This window comes from Primulina tabacum, chromosome 2 (genome assembly GCF_025594145.1).
Source record: "Primulina tabacum isolate GXHZ01 chromosome 2, ASM2559414v2, whole genome shotgun sequence".
NCBI classification, from domain to species: domain Eukaryota; kingdom Viridiplantae; phylum Streptophyta; class Magnoliopsida; order Lamiales; family Gesneriaceae; genus Primulina; species Primulina tabacum.
The window spans coordinates 49036640-49049592 of record NC_134551.1 but is presented as its reverse complement, the minus strand read 5'-3'; the positions used below and the strand labels follow the sequence as shown (position 1 = coordinate 49049592).

General features: G+C 36.6%; 1 pseudogene; it reads right to left on the bottom strand.

Moving 5' to 3' along the window:
* Positions 1-9969: 9969 nt before the first annotated feature.
* On the bottom strand, positions 9970-12503 carry LOC142534063 (oxoglutarate-dependent flavonoid 7-O-demethylase 1-like; annotated as a pseudogene).
* Between the last annotated feature and the right edge of the window lie 450 nt (positions 12504-12953).

Below are 12953 nucleotides of genomic sequence, written 5' to 3'. Positions count from 1 at the left end.
ATACGTCTACTGCTTTACGGGTTCTACAAAACTACTTGATCAGTTAGTCTAATAAATTAATCACTTAGTTTGTCAAACAACCGAAATTAAGTTTCCAACAATTTCTCCCTTTTTGGTGTTTGACAAAACTTGTAAAGTATGAACTGATCAACTGAACTAAAAAAATTCTTCGAACTCATTGTAGATAAAATAATTCTTCTAATGTACAGATTCGTACAAAGAATAAAAGAATAAAAAATTCCTGCTAAAGTCTTCAACTAATCTTTATTTCTTATTCTTTCTTTTGTCTTCCCCTTTCTGATCTTTAATTACTCCTGTTTCCTCCTTTTTGTCAAATTCATCAACCTTTTTTGAAATTCCGCACATCTGAAGAGAGATTAGAGACTGCATTCATTAGGATATCTTGCAGTAAATCCATTCGTTTTGAAACAATACTTTCCAGATAGTCTAGACATCTTGTCACCAATCCTTGCGTCTGGAAATGAGCTTCAGTTGAAACTCTGTATTTGTGGAGCTCTTCCATCTGAAAGAATAAAGAAGAATAATTCTTCTGGATTTGCTGCAGTTTACCCATGGTATTATCCTTAATAGAATCAATCCTCATAGTGTGCAAGAATTGCGTTGATCGAATGTCAGAAAAGGAAGTCATTATACCGACGAGGTTGGTCTGAATATTTGTAATTTCTTCAAACAGAGACTCAGTTTCTATAGTAATGCCTTCAGACATGGCTCCGGAAGTTTCTGGTTGCTCTTTGTTTTCTTCATTGAAAATGACCAGTGCCCCATCAGTTGTTTCAGTTGTAGTATTGACCATATCTGAAGTCTCTTCTGGTAAGACTTCCTGTTGAGGTTGTGGAGGAGAAGTTGGATCAGTAGCAGGGTCTGATGATGCTTCATGCGGATGATCAGTTGAAACAACAGTTATTTCTGGGTTAGACTGCACAACTGATGTTTCGGTTGGCTGAATGACAGAAGGCTGATCAGCTGACACTTCTTCAGTTGCAACTGAGTGCAGCTGAGCCTCTTCAGAGGGTTCTAAAACTGTCTGTTCAATTGGTTCAAAAACTTCCTGTTCAGTCATGATAACTGAGTGAACCGGCTCTTCAGTTCTCAATATCTCTTGTTTAGTTGTGGATGGCAACTGAACTAGTTCTTTAGTTGTGAAAATTTCTTGTTCAGTTGAGGAGCCGGCTCTTCAGTTCTCAATATCTCTTGTTCAGTTGTGGATGGCAACTGAACTAGTTCTTCAGTTGTGAAAATTTCTTGTTCAGTTGAGGAGGGCAACTGAACTGGTTCTTCAAGAGGTTGATCTGGGGCTTGAAAAACTGGTTCTTCAGTTGAGAACAACTCTTCAACTGCTTCAGTAGAGGATATTTGAACATCAGAGGCAACTGATTTGATTACTTCATCAATGTTTGCCAATGATAATTCAGCGTTTGTATAGAGTGAAGCTGTATAGAGTGCAGCTTCAACAGTTTAAGACTGAGGAGCATCAGTTGACTTTGATGTATCTTTAGAAAAAGAATTAGTCATCTGTTCAGCAGAGCTTGCACTTGGATCCTTGGATGGCTGATCTGCTTGAGCTGATTGATCAGCTAGCTCATCTGAAGAAAGATATTGGGAATTATCTGGAATAATAAGTTCTTGATCCATTTCCCAATGCTTAATATCCATTTGCAGAGCTAACAAGTCCATGTTCAGTTGGTCATGAACTGCTTTATCATTAATAGCAGTTGGACTTGTGGGATCGTAGTTCTGACACAGCTCATCGATCAACTGACTCGGTTTCTTTGCCCGTATCTGGTCAAAGAAATATTTCTTCCTCTCAAGTGCTTGAACCACCGTGGCAGCTTGACCAATTTCAGAATAAATGTTTCCAAGGCAATGAATCTCTTTAAAACTGATTTCTTCCGTAATTGCCTAGCAAACACAACAGTTCTAAACTTTACCCATTCTTCATAAGTTCTGAGTTTACCTTCAGAAAATTCATTGACTTCCTTCCAAATGAGATCAATAGGCGTCTGAATGGTATTGGTTGGTCTGGGCTCTTCAACCATTTTCTTTTTGCCATTAGATTCAGTTAGAACATGAGAAATGCCCAGTCCTGATCTTGTCGCGTCCACCTGTTCTCGAATCACTACTCCTTTAGGTCTTGCCATCGGCAGAAGAGTTGGTTTGGTGACAGTTATAAGTGGAGCTTTAACTCCAGCAAGCTTCTTCTTTTTACCAGATTTGGTGATAAGACTTTTTGAGAACTGCAGACAGTGGTAGCTGATCATCAGTTGAAGTCTCTCAACTGGTACAGTTCTGAGAGGAGTAGCCTTAATCGGCTGCAGATTGGATGATCCTATCAGTCGGGATAGTGCTCACATCCATGACTGATTTAGTCTTTTTGGACCTGGGTTTCTTGGAAATTTTAGGAGATGGAGTCTTCTCAGAATCAATTTTACTGATAATCAGTTTACGTTTAAGCATCTTTTTCTGAGTCTCCTTCTGAGATTTCTTAACTGATTTGGGAGCTCCTTCTATCCCAATCTCCTTCTTCACTTGAATAAACTTCTCAGGAGTCATGTCCAATTTCTGCTTGGGTGGCTTAACATTTTTGGCAGTTGAAGATTTTCAGTTTTGATGATTTCTCAGAATCATCAGTTACCATCCCCTTGACTTTCAGCAAATAGCTGAGCTGCACCGCAAAGCCCTTAGATTGCTTGGAAGACTAAAACATGTTCCTCAAGATGTTGAAAATGATATTCTTTCAGTTCATCTTTTTTTTTTCAGCCATGATTGCATTCATAGATTGAATTTCTTCAGAGTAAGTGCATCAAAGGATCCAGCCTTTTCCAAAAGCCCTTTGGCTACGATGTCTGCCAGTAGTTGTACCTCCGGCTTCAGCTCTTTCTTGGCATCAGAAACTTTGATTTTCCGACCATCACCAGACAAAATGGTTTGCATCTCTTCCACATCAGATGCCTTGATTTCAGAAAGATTAACTAGCCCATCAGTAGGCCGTTGAAATAAGTTGCAGAAGAAACCCCTCTTCAATGATCAGTGACTGAACATTTACAGTAGTTGCAATACTACCTTCTTTAGTGACATAACCGCTGGAATAGAGATCTTGTATCTCTTTAGGATAGATTTCTTGAGAGTATAATCCCAGAAATTGTTTCAGCCCGGCTGCTTGCAGTTTCAGAAAAACATTCTTGACTTCTTCGCCTTTTACAGTGAAGACATAATCAAAATCGATCGTCATAGCGTTCATTACATGAGCAGGAATTTGGTTGGCCATTTGAGTAGCTTGAAATATGCGAAAAAGAAGATGCTTGAGTAGAATTTTGCTCTGAATGCTGAATGTGCGCGTAAAAGAAAAACTGAAATGAGGCGGGGTATAGTACATATGTATGTGACTGTTCAAATTATTGGACACGTGTCAGTCCAGGAAAATATGAATTGAAAACGTGTGTACATGTGATAAAACGTGTAAAGAATTGAATGGATTATGTGGGTCAACGTTTCAAAATACTATTAATTGAAAGACATCAATCAATGCTTCGACAAACAGTCACATCATTTAATATATAATATTATTCGATTTATCAGTTAACATATTTGAGAAGATCAGTTGGGTCAGCAACTGAGTGACCAGTTGAAAACTTAGTCAATTCAATTGAAGTCCAACTGAATATTGTTTTCTCAGTTAACTTTTCAAATCGATATTCCCCCTCAATAAATGCAAATAAATAAGGATAAGAGAAACTTAGTCTGAATCAGTTAAGGTCAGATGACTCTTTGTCTTCTCCTTGTCTCTTTAAGACTTGTCTATAAATTAAGACCATTGTCATTTGGTATTGACATCTGAACTCCAATGGCAATGGATTGTGAAAGCAGCACAAACGTCCCTCATCCTTCATGGATGCCTCAACGTATTCAGAGACTTAAATGAGATGCTGAAGAATACGTGTTTTCGGAGGTTATGTCCATTTGGACTACTGCTCATGACCTCCAATTAATCAACACTGGAGAATTTTCTGCTTCTGCTAGGCAGAGATCACTTGCAAGGAGGTTCAAGAGGCTTGCTCGAGTTTATCAAATATCTGAGCTTGCCAAGGATGATGTGCTGTTCCACATGATGGTGTCGAGGGAGTGGGAGTTGCTTGATAGAGTTGCTAATTCCGAAAACTTTCGGAATATTAGGAGTCATGACTTGAATAACTGGTTGATGTTGTGGCAAGATGCTGTAGAAAGTAGTTTGAATGATGTTGTATGTTATCGATTTCATTCTTAATGAAATCTTGATTTGCATCATTTCTGTTGTCTCTTCATTTTTCTGCAAACTTAACTTTCATCAGTTGATAAATTGAATACAATAACTGGTAAATGACTAAACTGGCATCAGTTGAAAAAACAGTCAACAAACTGCATAAGGTAACTGATAAATGACTAACTGACATCAGTTGAAAAGCAGTCAACGAACTGAATAAGATAACGAACTGCATAAGGTAACTTCTAAATGAATAACTGACATCAGTTGAAAAACAGTCAACGAACTGAATAAGATAACTGATAAATAACTAACTGACATCGGTTGAAAAAAATTTAAATAATAAATGACAAATTGAATGAACAACAATTGACAAAGCAGTAATAAAAATGATTAAGATAAATCAATTAAACCAAGTATATTGCGAAAGTGAGAAAACTTAGTCTCTGGCAATGGTTTGGTGAAGATGTCAGCAACTTGTTGTTCAGTTGACACATACTCCAGTCTGATAGCTTTCTTCAGAGCATGATCTCTGACGAAGTGATGCCTGACATAAATATGCTTGGTCCTTGAGTGAAGAACTGGATTGTAAGTGATCGCAATTGTACTTGTGTTGTCGCAAAATATATGAGATTCTTTAGCATCAACTCCATAATCTTTCAGTTGTTGCTGAATCCAGAGCAGTTGGGCACAACAGCTTCCAGCAGCAAGGTATTCTGCTTCAGTTGTGGAAGTAGCTATAGATGTTTGCTTCTTGCTGAACCATGAGATCAGTCTGTCTCCTAGAAACTGACAAGATCCACTAGTGCTTTTACGATCTAGCTTACATCCTGCATAATCTGCATCTGAATATCCAACTAAATTGAAATAAGAGTCTTTAGCATACCATAATCCCACATTTTGTGTGCCTTTAAGATATTTTAAAATTCTTTTGGCGGCTGAAAAATGCGATCGTTTAGGATTTGTCTGAAATCTAGAACACATGCCAACAACAAATACAATATCAGGGCGACTAGCAGTTAGGTACAATAATGAACCTATTAAACCTCTGTAGAGTGTCGTCTCAACTGATATTCCCCCTTGATCATTGTCAAGTTTAACTGATGCACTTATGGGAGTACTTGCAGCTGAACATGTTTCCATGTCAAATTTCTTGAGCAATTCCTTCGTATATTTGACTTGACTGATAAAATTATCAGTTTCCAGTTGCTTTATTTGCAGACCGAGAAAGAATGTCAGTTCACCCATCATACTCATCTCAAATTTGTCCTGCATTAACTTTGGAAACTTCTTAAATAATTTGGGGTTATTTGATCCAAAAATAATATCATAAACATAAATTTGCGCAAGTAAAATGTGATCATTCTTAGAAAATTTGAACAAGGTCCTGTCAACTGATCCAACAGTAAAATCATGATCAGTTAAGAATTTTGAAAGTGTCTCGTACCAAGCTCTTGGAGCTTGTTTAAGACCATATAAAGCTTTGTTCAAATGATTGACATGATCAGGAAAATAGTGATCGATAAAACCTGGTGGTTCTTCAACATAAACTTCTTCCTGCAACTGACCATTCAGAAAGGCACTCTTCACATCCATTTGATAGACTTTGAAATTCTTGAATGATGCATAGGCAAGGAACATTCTGATTGATTCCAGTCTTGTAACTGGTGCATACGTTTCATCGTAGTCAATTCTTTCTTCTTGCCTATATCCTTGTGCTATCAGTCTTGCTTTGTTACGGGCAACTGAACCATCTTCGTTCAGTTTATTTCTGAATACCCATTTTGTACCTATAATAGTTTTGCAAACTGGTCTTGGAACTAAGTTCAAGACATTGTTATGGGTAAACTGATTGAGCTCCTCTTGCATTGCATTTATCAAGTTAGGATCAGCAAGAACTTCATCAGTCTTCTTCGGTTCTAGTTGTGAGACAAAAGCAGAATGAATGAACAAGTTAAACATTTGATTTCTAGTTCTTACCGGGTTAAATGGATTACCTATCATCAATTTTGGTGGATGTGATTTCTTCCATCTGAGTTCAGCATTTGTTGCTTCCATATCAGCAACTGCTTCTATTGGTAACTGATTGTTCTCAGTTTCAGTTGGAGCTATATCAGTTGGTAACTGATTATCATCTATTTGCTCCACCAACTAATTATTAGGAGTGGCTTCCTGTTCAACTGATTGATCTAGTATTTCTGGTTCAGGTGTTTGAAGGATGTTTTAATTGATATGATTTTCCTCTTCATTATCATCTTCCAAACTGATATCTGTAAATCGTTCAACTAGCTCAACTAGATCAGTTGGCTTATCAGTTAACACAGTTTCATCAAAAACAACATGAATAGATTCTTCAACATTTAAAGTGATTTTATTAAAGACTCTATACGCTTTACTGACTGATGAATATCCAAGAAATATCCCCTCTGCAGATTTTGCTTCAAAAGCTTTTAAATGATTTTTGCCATTGTCAAGAATAAAGCATCTGCAGCCGAATCTTGAAATAAGAAACCACACTTTTTCTTCTATGCCAGATCTCATATGGTGTTTTTAAATGATTTTTATTAATCATTGATCTGTTCTGAGTGTAACATATAGTGTTTACTGTTTCAGCCCAAAACCTTTGAGAAATATCAGAATCAGCAAGCATTGTTCTAGCAGCTTCTTTAAGGGCCCGATTTCTTCTCTCAGCTACACCATTTTGCTGAGGAGTTCTTGCTGCTGAGAGCTCATGCTTGATTCCAGCATTTTCTAAAAATTTTGAAAGAATTTGATTGATGAATTCAGTCCTTCGATCAGACCTTATTCGATCAATCCCAACTGATTTTTCATTTAAAAGTTTTTTGAAAAGCTTAATCAGTTGTACAGCTGTTTTGGTATTTAGATTTGAGAAAAATAACCCAAGTAAATCTTGAAAAATCATCCACAATTACCAGAGTGTATTTCATTCCCTCTAAACTCCTGACTGGTATTGGACCAAAAAGATCCATATGTAACAGTTCTAAGCATCGGGAAGATGATTTACAACCTCTGTTTTTAAAAGAAGATCTTACTTGTTTACCAAACTGACATGCTGAACAAATTTTATCTTTTGAAAAATCTATTTTGGGCAAACCAGCTACAATATCTTGGTTACTCAGATAGGCAATAGATTTAAAGTTTAAGTGGTTCAATCTCTTATGCCACAACCAGTTTTTAGAAGATTTGGAAGCTTTAAGACAAACTAGTGCATAAGGTTGATCAGTCCAACTAACTTTGTACGTATTTGCACAACGGTTGCCAGTTAGGATGATCTCATCAGTTGAGCCTCTAACTGAACAAGTGTGTCTGTCAAACTGAACTGAGAAATTATTGTCGCATAACTGACTGATACTTACCAAGTTATACTTCAAATTCTCAACTAGTAAAACATTTTTAATTGTAAAGTTACCATGGATAAGCTTACCCTTACCCACAGTTTTATCTTTGGAGTTGTCTCCAAAACTGATGTTTTGTCCAGTATATTTAATCAGTTGAGATAGCAGACTTGCATCTCCTGTCATATGCCGCGAACAGCCACTGTCTAGATACCAAGTTGATTCTTTGGTTGTACGTGTTACCTGCAATCACACACAGTATATAATTTTGGTACCCATATTTATTTGGGTCCTAAACTGATTAGTCCTTTAGGAACCCAGACTTGGACCAGTCTAACTGACTTCCCAGTTGTTGTGTTCCAAATGGTTTTTCTCGAATTTTTGGAAATATGTGTGTGATGTGAGGACGAAATAGTATGATTTGTATCTTTCTTCAACTGACTATTTTTTTGATATCGTTTCTGAACTGGCTTACAGTTGTAGTAATTGTAATAGTCATTCCTTGAGCACTGATTTTTGTGACTGAATCGTTTAGGTGACCAGTTTCTTGTATCAGTTGAACTCTCAGAGCTATATCCAATTCCATACCGTTTGCCTTTGTTCTTACTTTCAGTCAATTGAACAGCTGGTCTACTAGGTTCCGAGAATTCATTTACCATAGTTGATTTTACAAAGATAATGTACTTTCCTTTGTTATTATTCAACCTTGGCTGAGTATCACTCGCAGAGTTTTCAACATGGCTGTTGAAACCTAAACCAGTTTTATCAGCAACTGATTTTCGTGAGTTCTGCATTTCAGTCAATGTAACTGAAGACTTGTTCCAAGCTTGAATCAGTTCGGTATTTTTTGAAATTTCAGTTTTTAACTGACATATCAAAGCTTGGTTCTCAATCAGTTCGCCTTTTTGCTTTGCAATCTCTCCTTTTAGATCCAACACTTCAACTGACTTTTCAGTTTCAGTTTTGTTATCATTGGGATCATTTTGCTCAGCTCTGACCTTCTCGAATGATCGAGCAAGTTTGTAATACACATTTACCATGTCATGTAATGTGGTAATGAGTTCCTCACGAGTGAAGTCAGTAGAGCTGTAGTCAAATACCTGTTCACTTGCTGACTCCAATTCAGCATCATCTGCCATTAAGCACTTGACTTCTTCTTCATCTTCACTTGAACTGGTTTGGCTTTCTGGTTCTGACTCGTCACTGTCAGTTTCTGCCTATTTAGATTTTTTTTCTTCAGCCAAGAGCACTTCATGTTTCTTTTTGGATGATCTCTTGTCATCCTTGGTCCTTGTTCTGTGCTCATAGGGCTTCTTTCCCTTTTCAGTTGATCCTCGATTGTCCTTCTTTGGCTTACGACAGTCTGCTATGAAATGACCAGATTTGCCACAGTTGTAGCAAGCATATGATTCTTCCTTGGACTGATTTTTCTGATATTGCTTCTGGAAGTTTCCTTGATTCTTCCTCATAAACCTTCCAAATTTCTTGATAAACAATGACATAGCATCATTGCTCAGTTGATCAGCAGATTTGTCAGTTGCACCAGTTGGTTCCAGTCTGACAGCAGTTATAGCAGTTATGACAGCTGGTGTAGAAGGTTCTCCTTCTCTGGTTTGTAGTTTAAACTCGTAAGCCTTTAGATCAGCAAACAAGTCATGAAGTTCGACCTTGTTAAAATCCTTTGCCTCTCTCATTGCCATGGTCTTGACATTCCATTCTTTGGGAAGACCTCTCACCACCTTCAGTGCCACTTCTTTGTTCGAGTACACTTTTCCAAGTGCATTCAGTTCATTGATAATGCAACTGACTCTTCATCATATTCGTGCATGGAATCTTTAGCTTTCATCTTGATATTATCAAATTTTTGAACAACAACTGATAGCTTGTTCTCCTTGGTTTGCTCGTTTCCTTCACACAGCTGGATTAGTTTTTCTCATATCTCTTTAGCCGTTTTGCACATTTTGATTTTGCTGAACTTGACTTTGTCCAGCGTTTTGTATAAAATATCCTTGGCCACATTGTCCAGATTTGCTTTTCTCTTGTCTTCAGCTGTCCATTCCTCTCTGGGCTTTTCTATGCTAAGGACTACAACCACGGACTTAACCTATTTTGATTGATATTTCTGCACGATAAGTACTAATAGCTATTAAATATTAAGCTCCACTTAAGAAATTCATTAATTAATTAAGCTTGTAAAATGTATAGGTAATTTTCTCTAAATATCACCAAAACGGTAGATTTTGCCACGAGTTGCATGATTTGGTGCAATGATTTTTTCAAATGAAAAATAATTTGAGATTTCTTTTTTATCTAATTTAAATTTTAAAATGCCAAAATTTCAATCTAGTCTAGACATAAAAGAAAATACGAGATGGTCCTTCAACTTCAATAAAGCGTACTCCGGATTGACAAAGCAGTCGAGTGGTTCCTCAACTTTGGATTATTACAAAGTCAATTTATTTATCTTGAAAGACTTCGTTCATAATTAAACGTAATATATGTTGAGTACTTTAAGTTCTGATACTGTCCAAGTGTGATTTGCCGACCCGTTCCCTAGCAAACAGTCCTTTTAAATAATCAGAAACGCTGATTCTCTTGAATTTTGCGGGAGTTTCTGCGGTGATGAGGCTAGGAGCTGGACCTACATCACCGTTCCATTTCTGGGCTTAGAAATGTGACCACGGACAGCCTCTCTTGCTCCGTGTTCACAACTGCTCGATGCTCCACGCTCCGGTATGTGCCATTCGTCACAATCTGTCAAGAAATATATATACCTTGCTTCAGAAACAATTAAATTTATTTGTTTGTATGCATCTCTGTTGGAAAACATTATGTGATGTATACCTCCAACATATCTCCAATGTTGACCACAAACGCATCAGGAAGTGGAACAACAGGGATCCAAAGCCCACCTTTATTGACCTGTAGGCCTTCAACTTCATTTATTTGGATAAGAATTGAGAGGGCAATGGCATCCGAGTGAGGGCAGAGTCCCATGACGAGCTCCGGTTGTGGACATGGAGGATAGAAGTTCATCCTCATAGACTGCGTGCCCCGTTCAAATAGAATTTTCATGTCTTCTTCTTTGATTTTCAAAACTCTCGCCATCAGGGAAAGAAGCTTCATGGCTAGGATCTTCAATTCAACTGAATATGCTTCTATGGCTTCCCTGAATACATTTTTCGAAAACGCACAGAGTTAGTTTAATTTTTTCACAATAGGGATCAATCGAGTAGAGCATGAAAACGGTGACCTGAACGTGTGTGGAAGCTTTGGGATTAAGTGATTCTTCCTCAAATATGTTGGTAAGGTGACGATAGAGAACATGTCCGCCCAGTCAAGCTTTTGGTCCTCTGATACCACGAAGGCTTGTCCATATCCTTCTACGTCTCCTTCTTCTTGATAAAACCTTTTCTTCTCTTCGATCGGCAGACTGAAAAATTTTTGGACTTCCAATTTCATGTTTTCCACCACACCAGAGCTGACGCCATGATTAATCAACTGCTTCCAAATTTAAAGAAACATGTCCATTACTTTTTCCATAAATTTAATCGCCTTCGTCCCTAACTTAAGTTGATAAAGTTAATCCGATTCCACCCAAAAAGGGGAGAAAAACAACTTTAACAAGCACCTAAAACATGATCTTTTTTTTTTAATGTTACAAACAACAATACACAAATACAAATCTTATTAAAAAAAAGAAAATTGTTATTTTGATGCAAAAATTATCTGAAAAACATTATTAGAAAACGCTTTTAAAAAATCAGAAAATATAATTTACATATGGGCTTCTGTTTTTATTTTTATTTTTAACTTTTTTAAAAAAATTAAAACAAAATATTTAAACTATATTATTCAAATAGTGGGATTGTTTCTGTTTTCTTAAAATTTTGTAATGAATAGGTCTCTCGCGAACCAGTCTCATCTATTTATATTAATGAGACGATCTACTCGGTCATACATATAATGAAAAAGAATTTTTTGGCATAAAAGTAATATTTTTCACTCAAATCAGCGTAATATTTCTCCATAACATACTAACAAAAACAAGATACCAACAAAAACAAATGATATTTTTGCATTGAAAAAAATACTTTGAACATAAAAGTAATATATTTCGAGAGTCGAACATTTTTCACTCATATCAATACATATTACACAATATTTTTCATAACATAATTAACACAAAATGATATTTTTATAGTGAACAGCAATAATACTTTCGACATAAAAGTAGTACTTTTCATAGGTTTTTGTCGAATCAGAGATCTGTCTCATAAAGTTGACTAATGCAACAATCTCACACGAGTTATTGTTTTGTTTAAAAAGGTAGTTTTGTTATTTGATTGTAGCTTCAGTATTCAACATATCATTAACAAAATATCGTATTTTTTTTATTGTAATCACATAAATAAAAAAATAATAATAGTTGTTGTAATCTTAATATAGCATTACATTATATGTTATCGTATTACACAATTGCACATGCATGAATATATAGGTAAATATTAAACTGATGAGTGAATTAAATATCAAATAAAAGAGATATACCTGAAAGAAACCCCATTCTTGGCATGCATCATGCAACTTACCAAGCTCCACCATGGAATCTCCATCCAACTGGTGCATATCGATAACTGGAACTTCAGACGACGGGGAAACTTTGGATAAAATCGAATCATTTCCATCGAAACGAACATATCTTTTCGGGACGGTGGTCGATATCTGCTTGGCCAGTTCTTGCACATTAGGCACCTCATGCAAACCTCCGAGTTTCGTGAACTTTGATTCCATGCCTGCCCTGGATAATCCTCTGTCCTCAAGGTCTTTGTTTATATTAAATACCGTGAAGTGCCAGTTTGAGAACAATTTGAAGATATTTGTAAAGTTATGGTGGCGGCTGGCTTTCTTTGCAAGTTGGAAATAGGGATTCGGTCGACCCTACCCCTTTGGGCACTGCCTGCAGGGATCGATCCAACGGCTCGGATTTTTTCGAGCCAATTTTTTTTTTTTACAGGGAGGTGGGCCCGATCACTCATATGGAGTGATCCGGGCCGTCCGGAAATAGGGAAGATGGTCAACTTTTTTATTAAATGTCCAGTCTAGTGAAGTGATCTATAATTGATCTCGTTATTATTTATATTGTTACGTTATGACGGCCATAATGTTTTCGAGGCATGATTTCCACCATTTTTAGTCAATGTACCTGGGATTACTAGATCATTCAACGATTACTGCGTGCATACAAAATTAAATTAGATTGAAAATGGAAGAGAAACTAATTGAAACGCATATATGTAATATTATGTGTTCAAAATAACACAAAAAACTCATGTGAC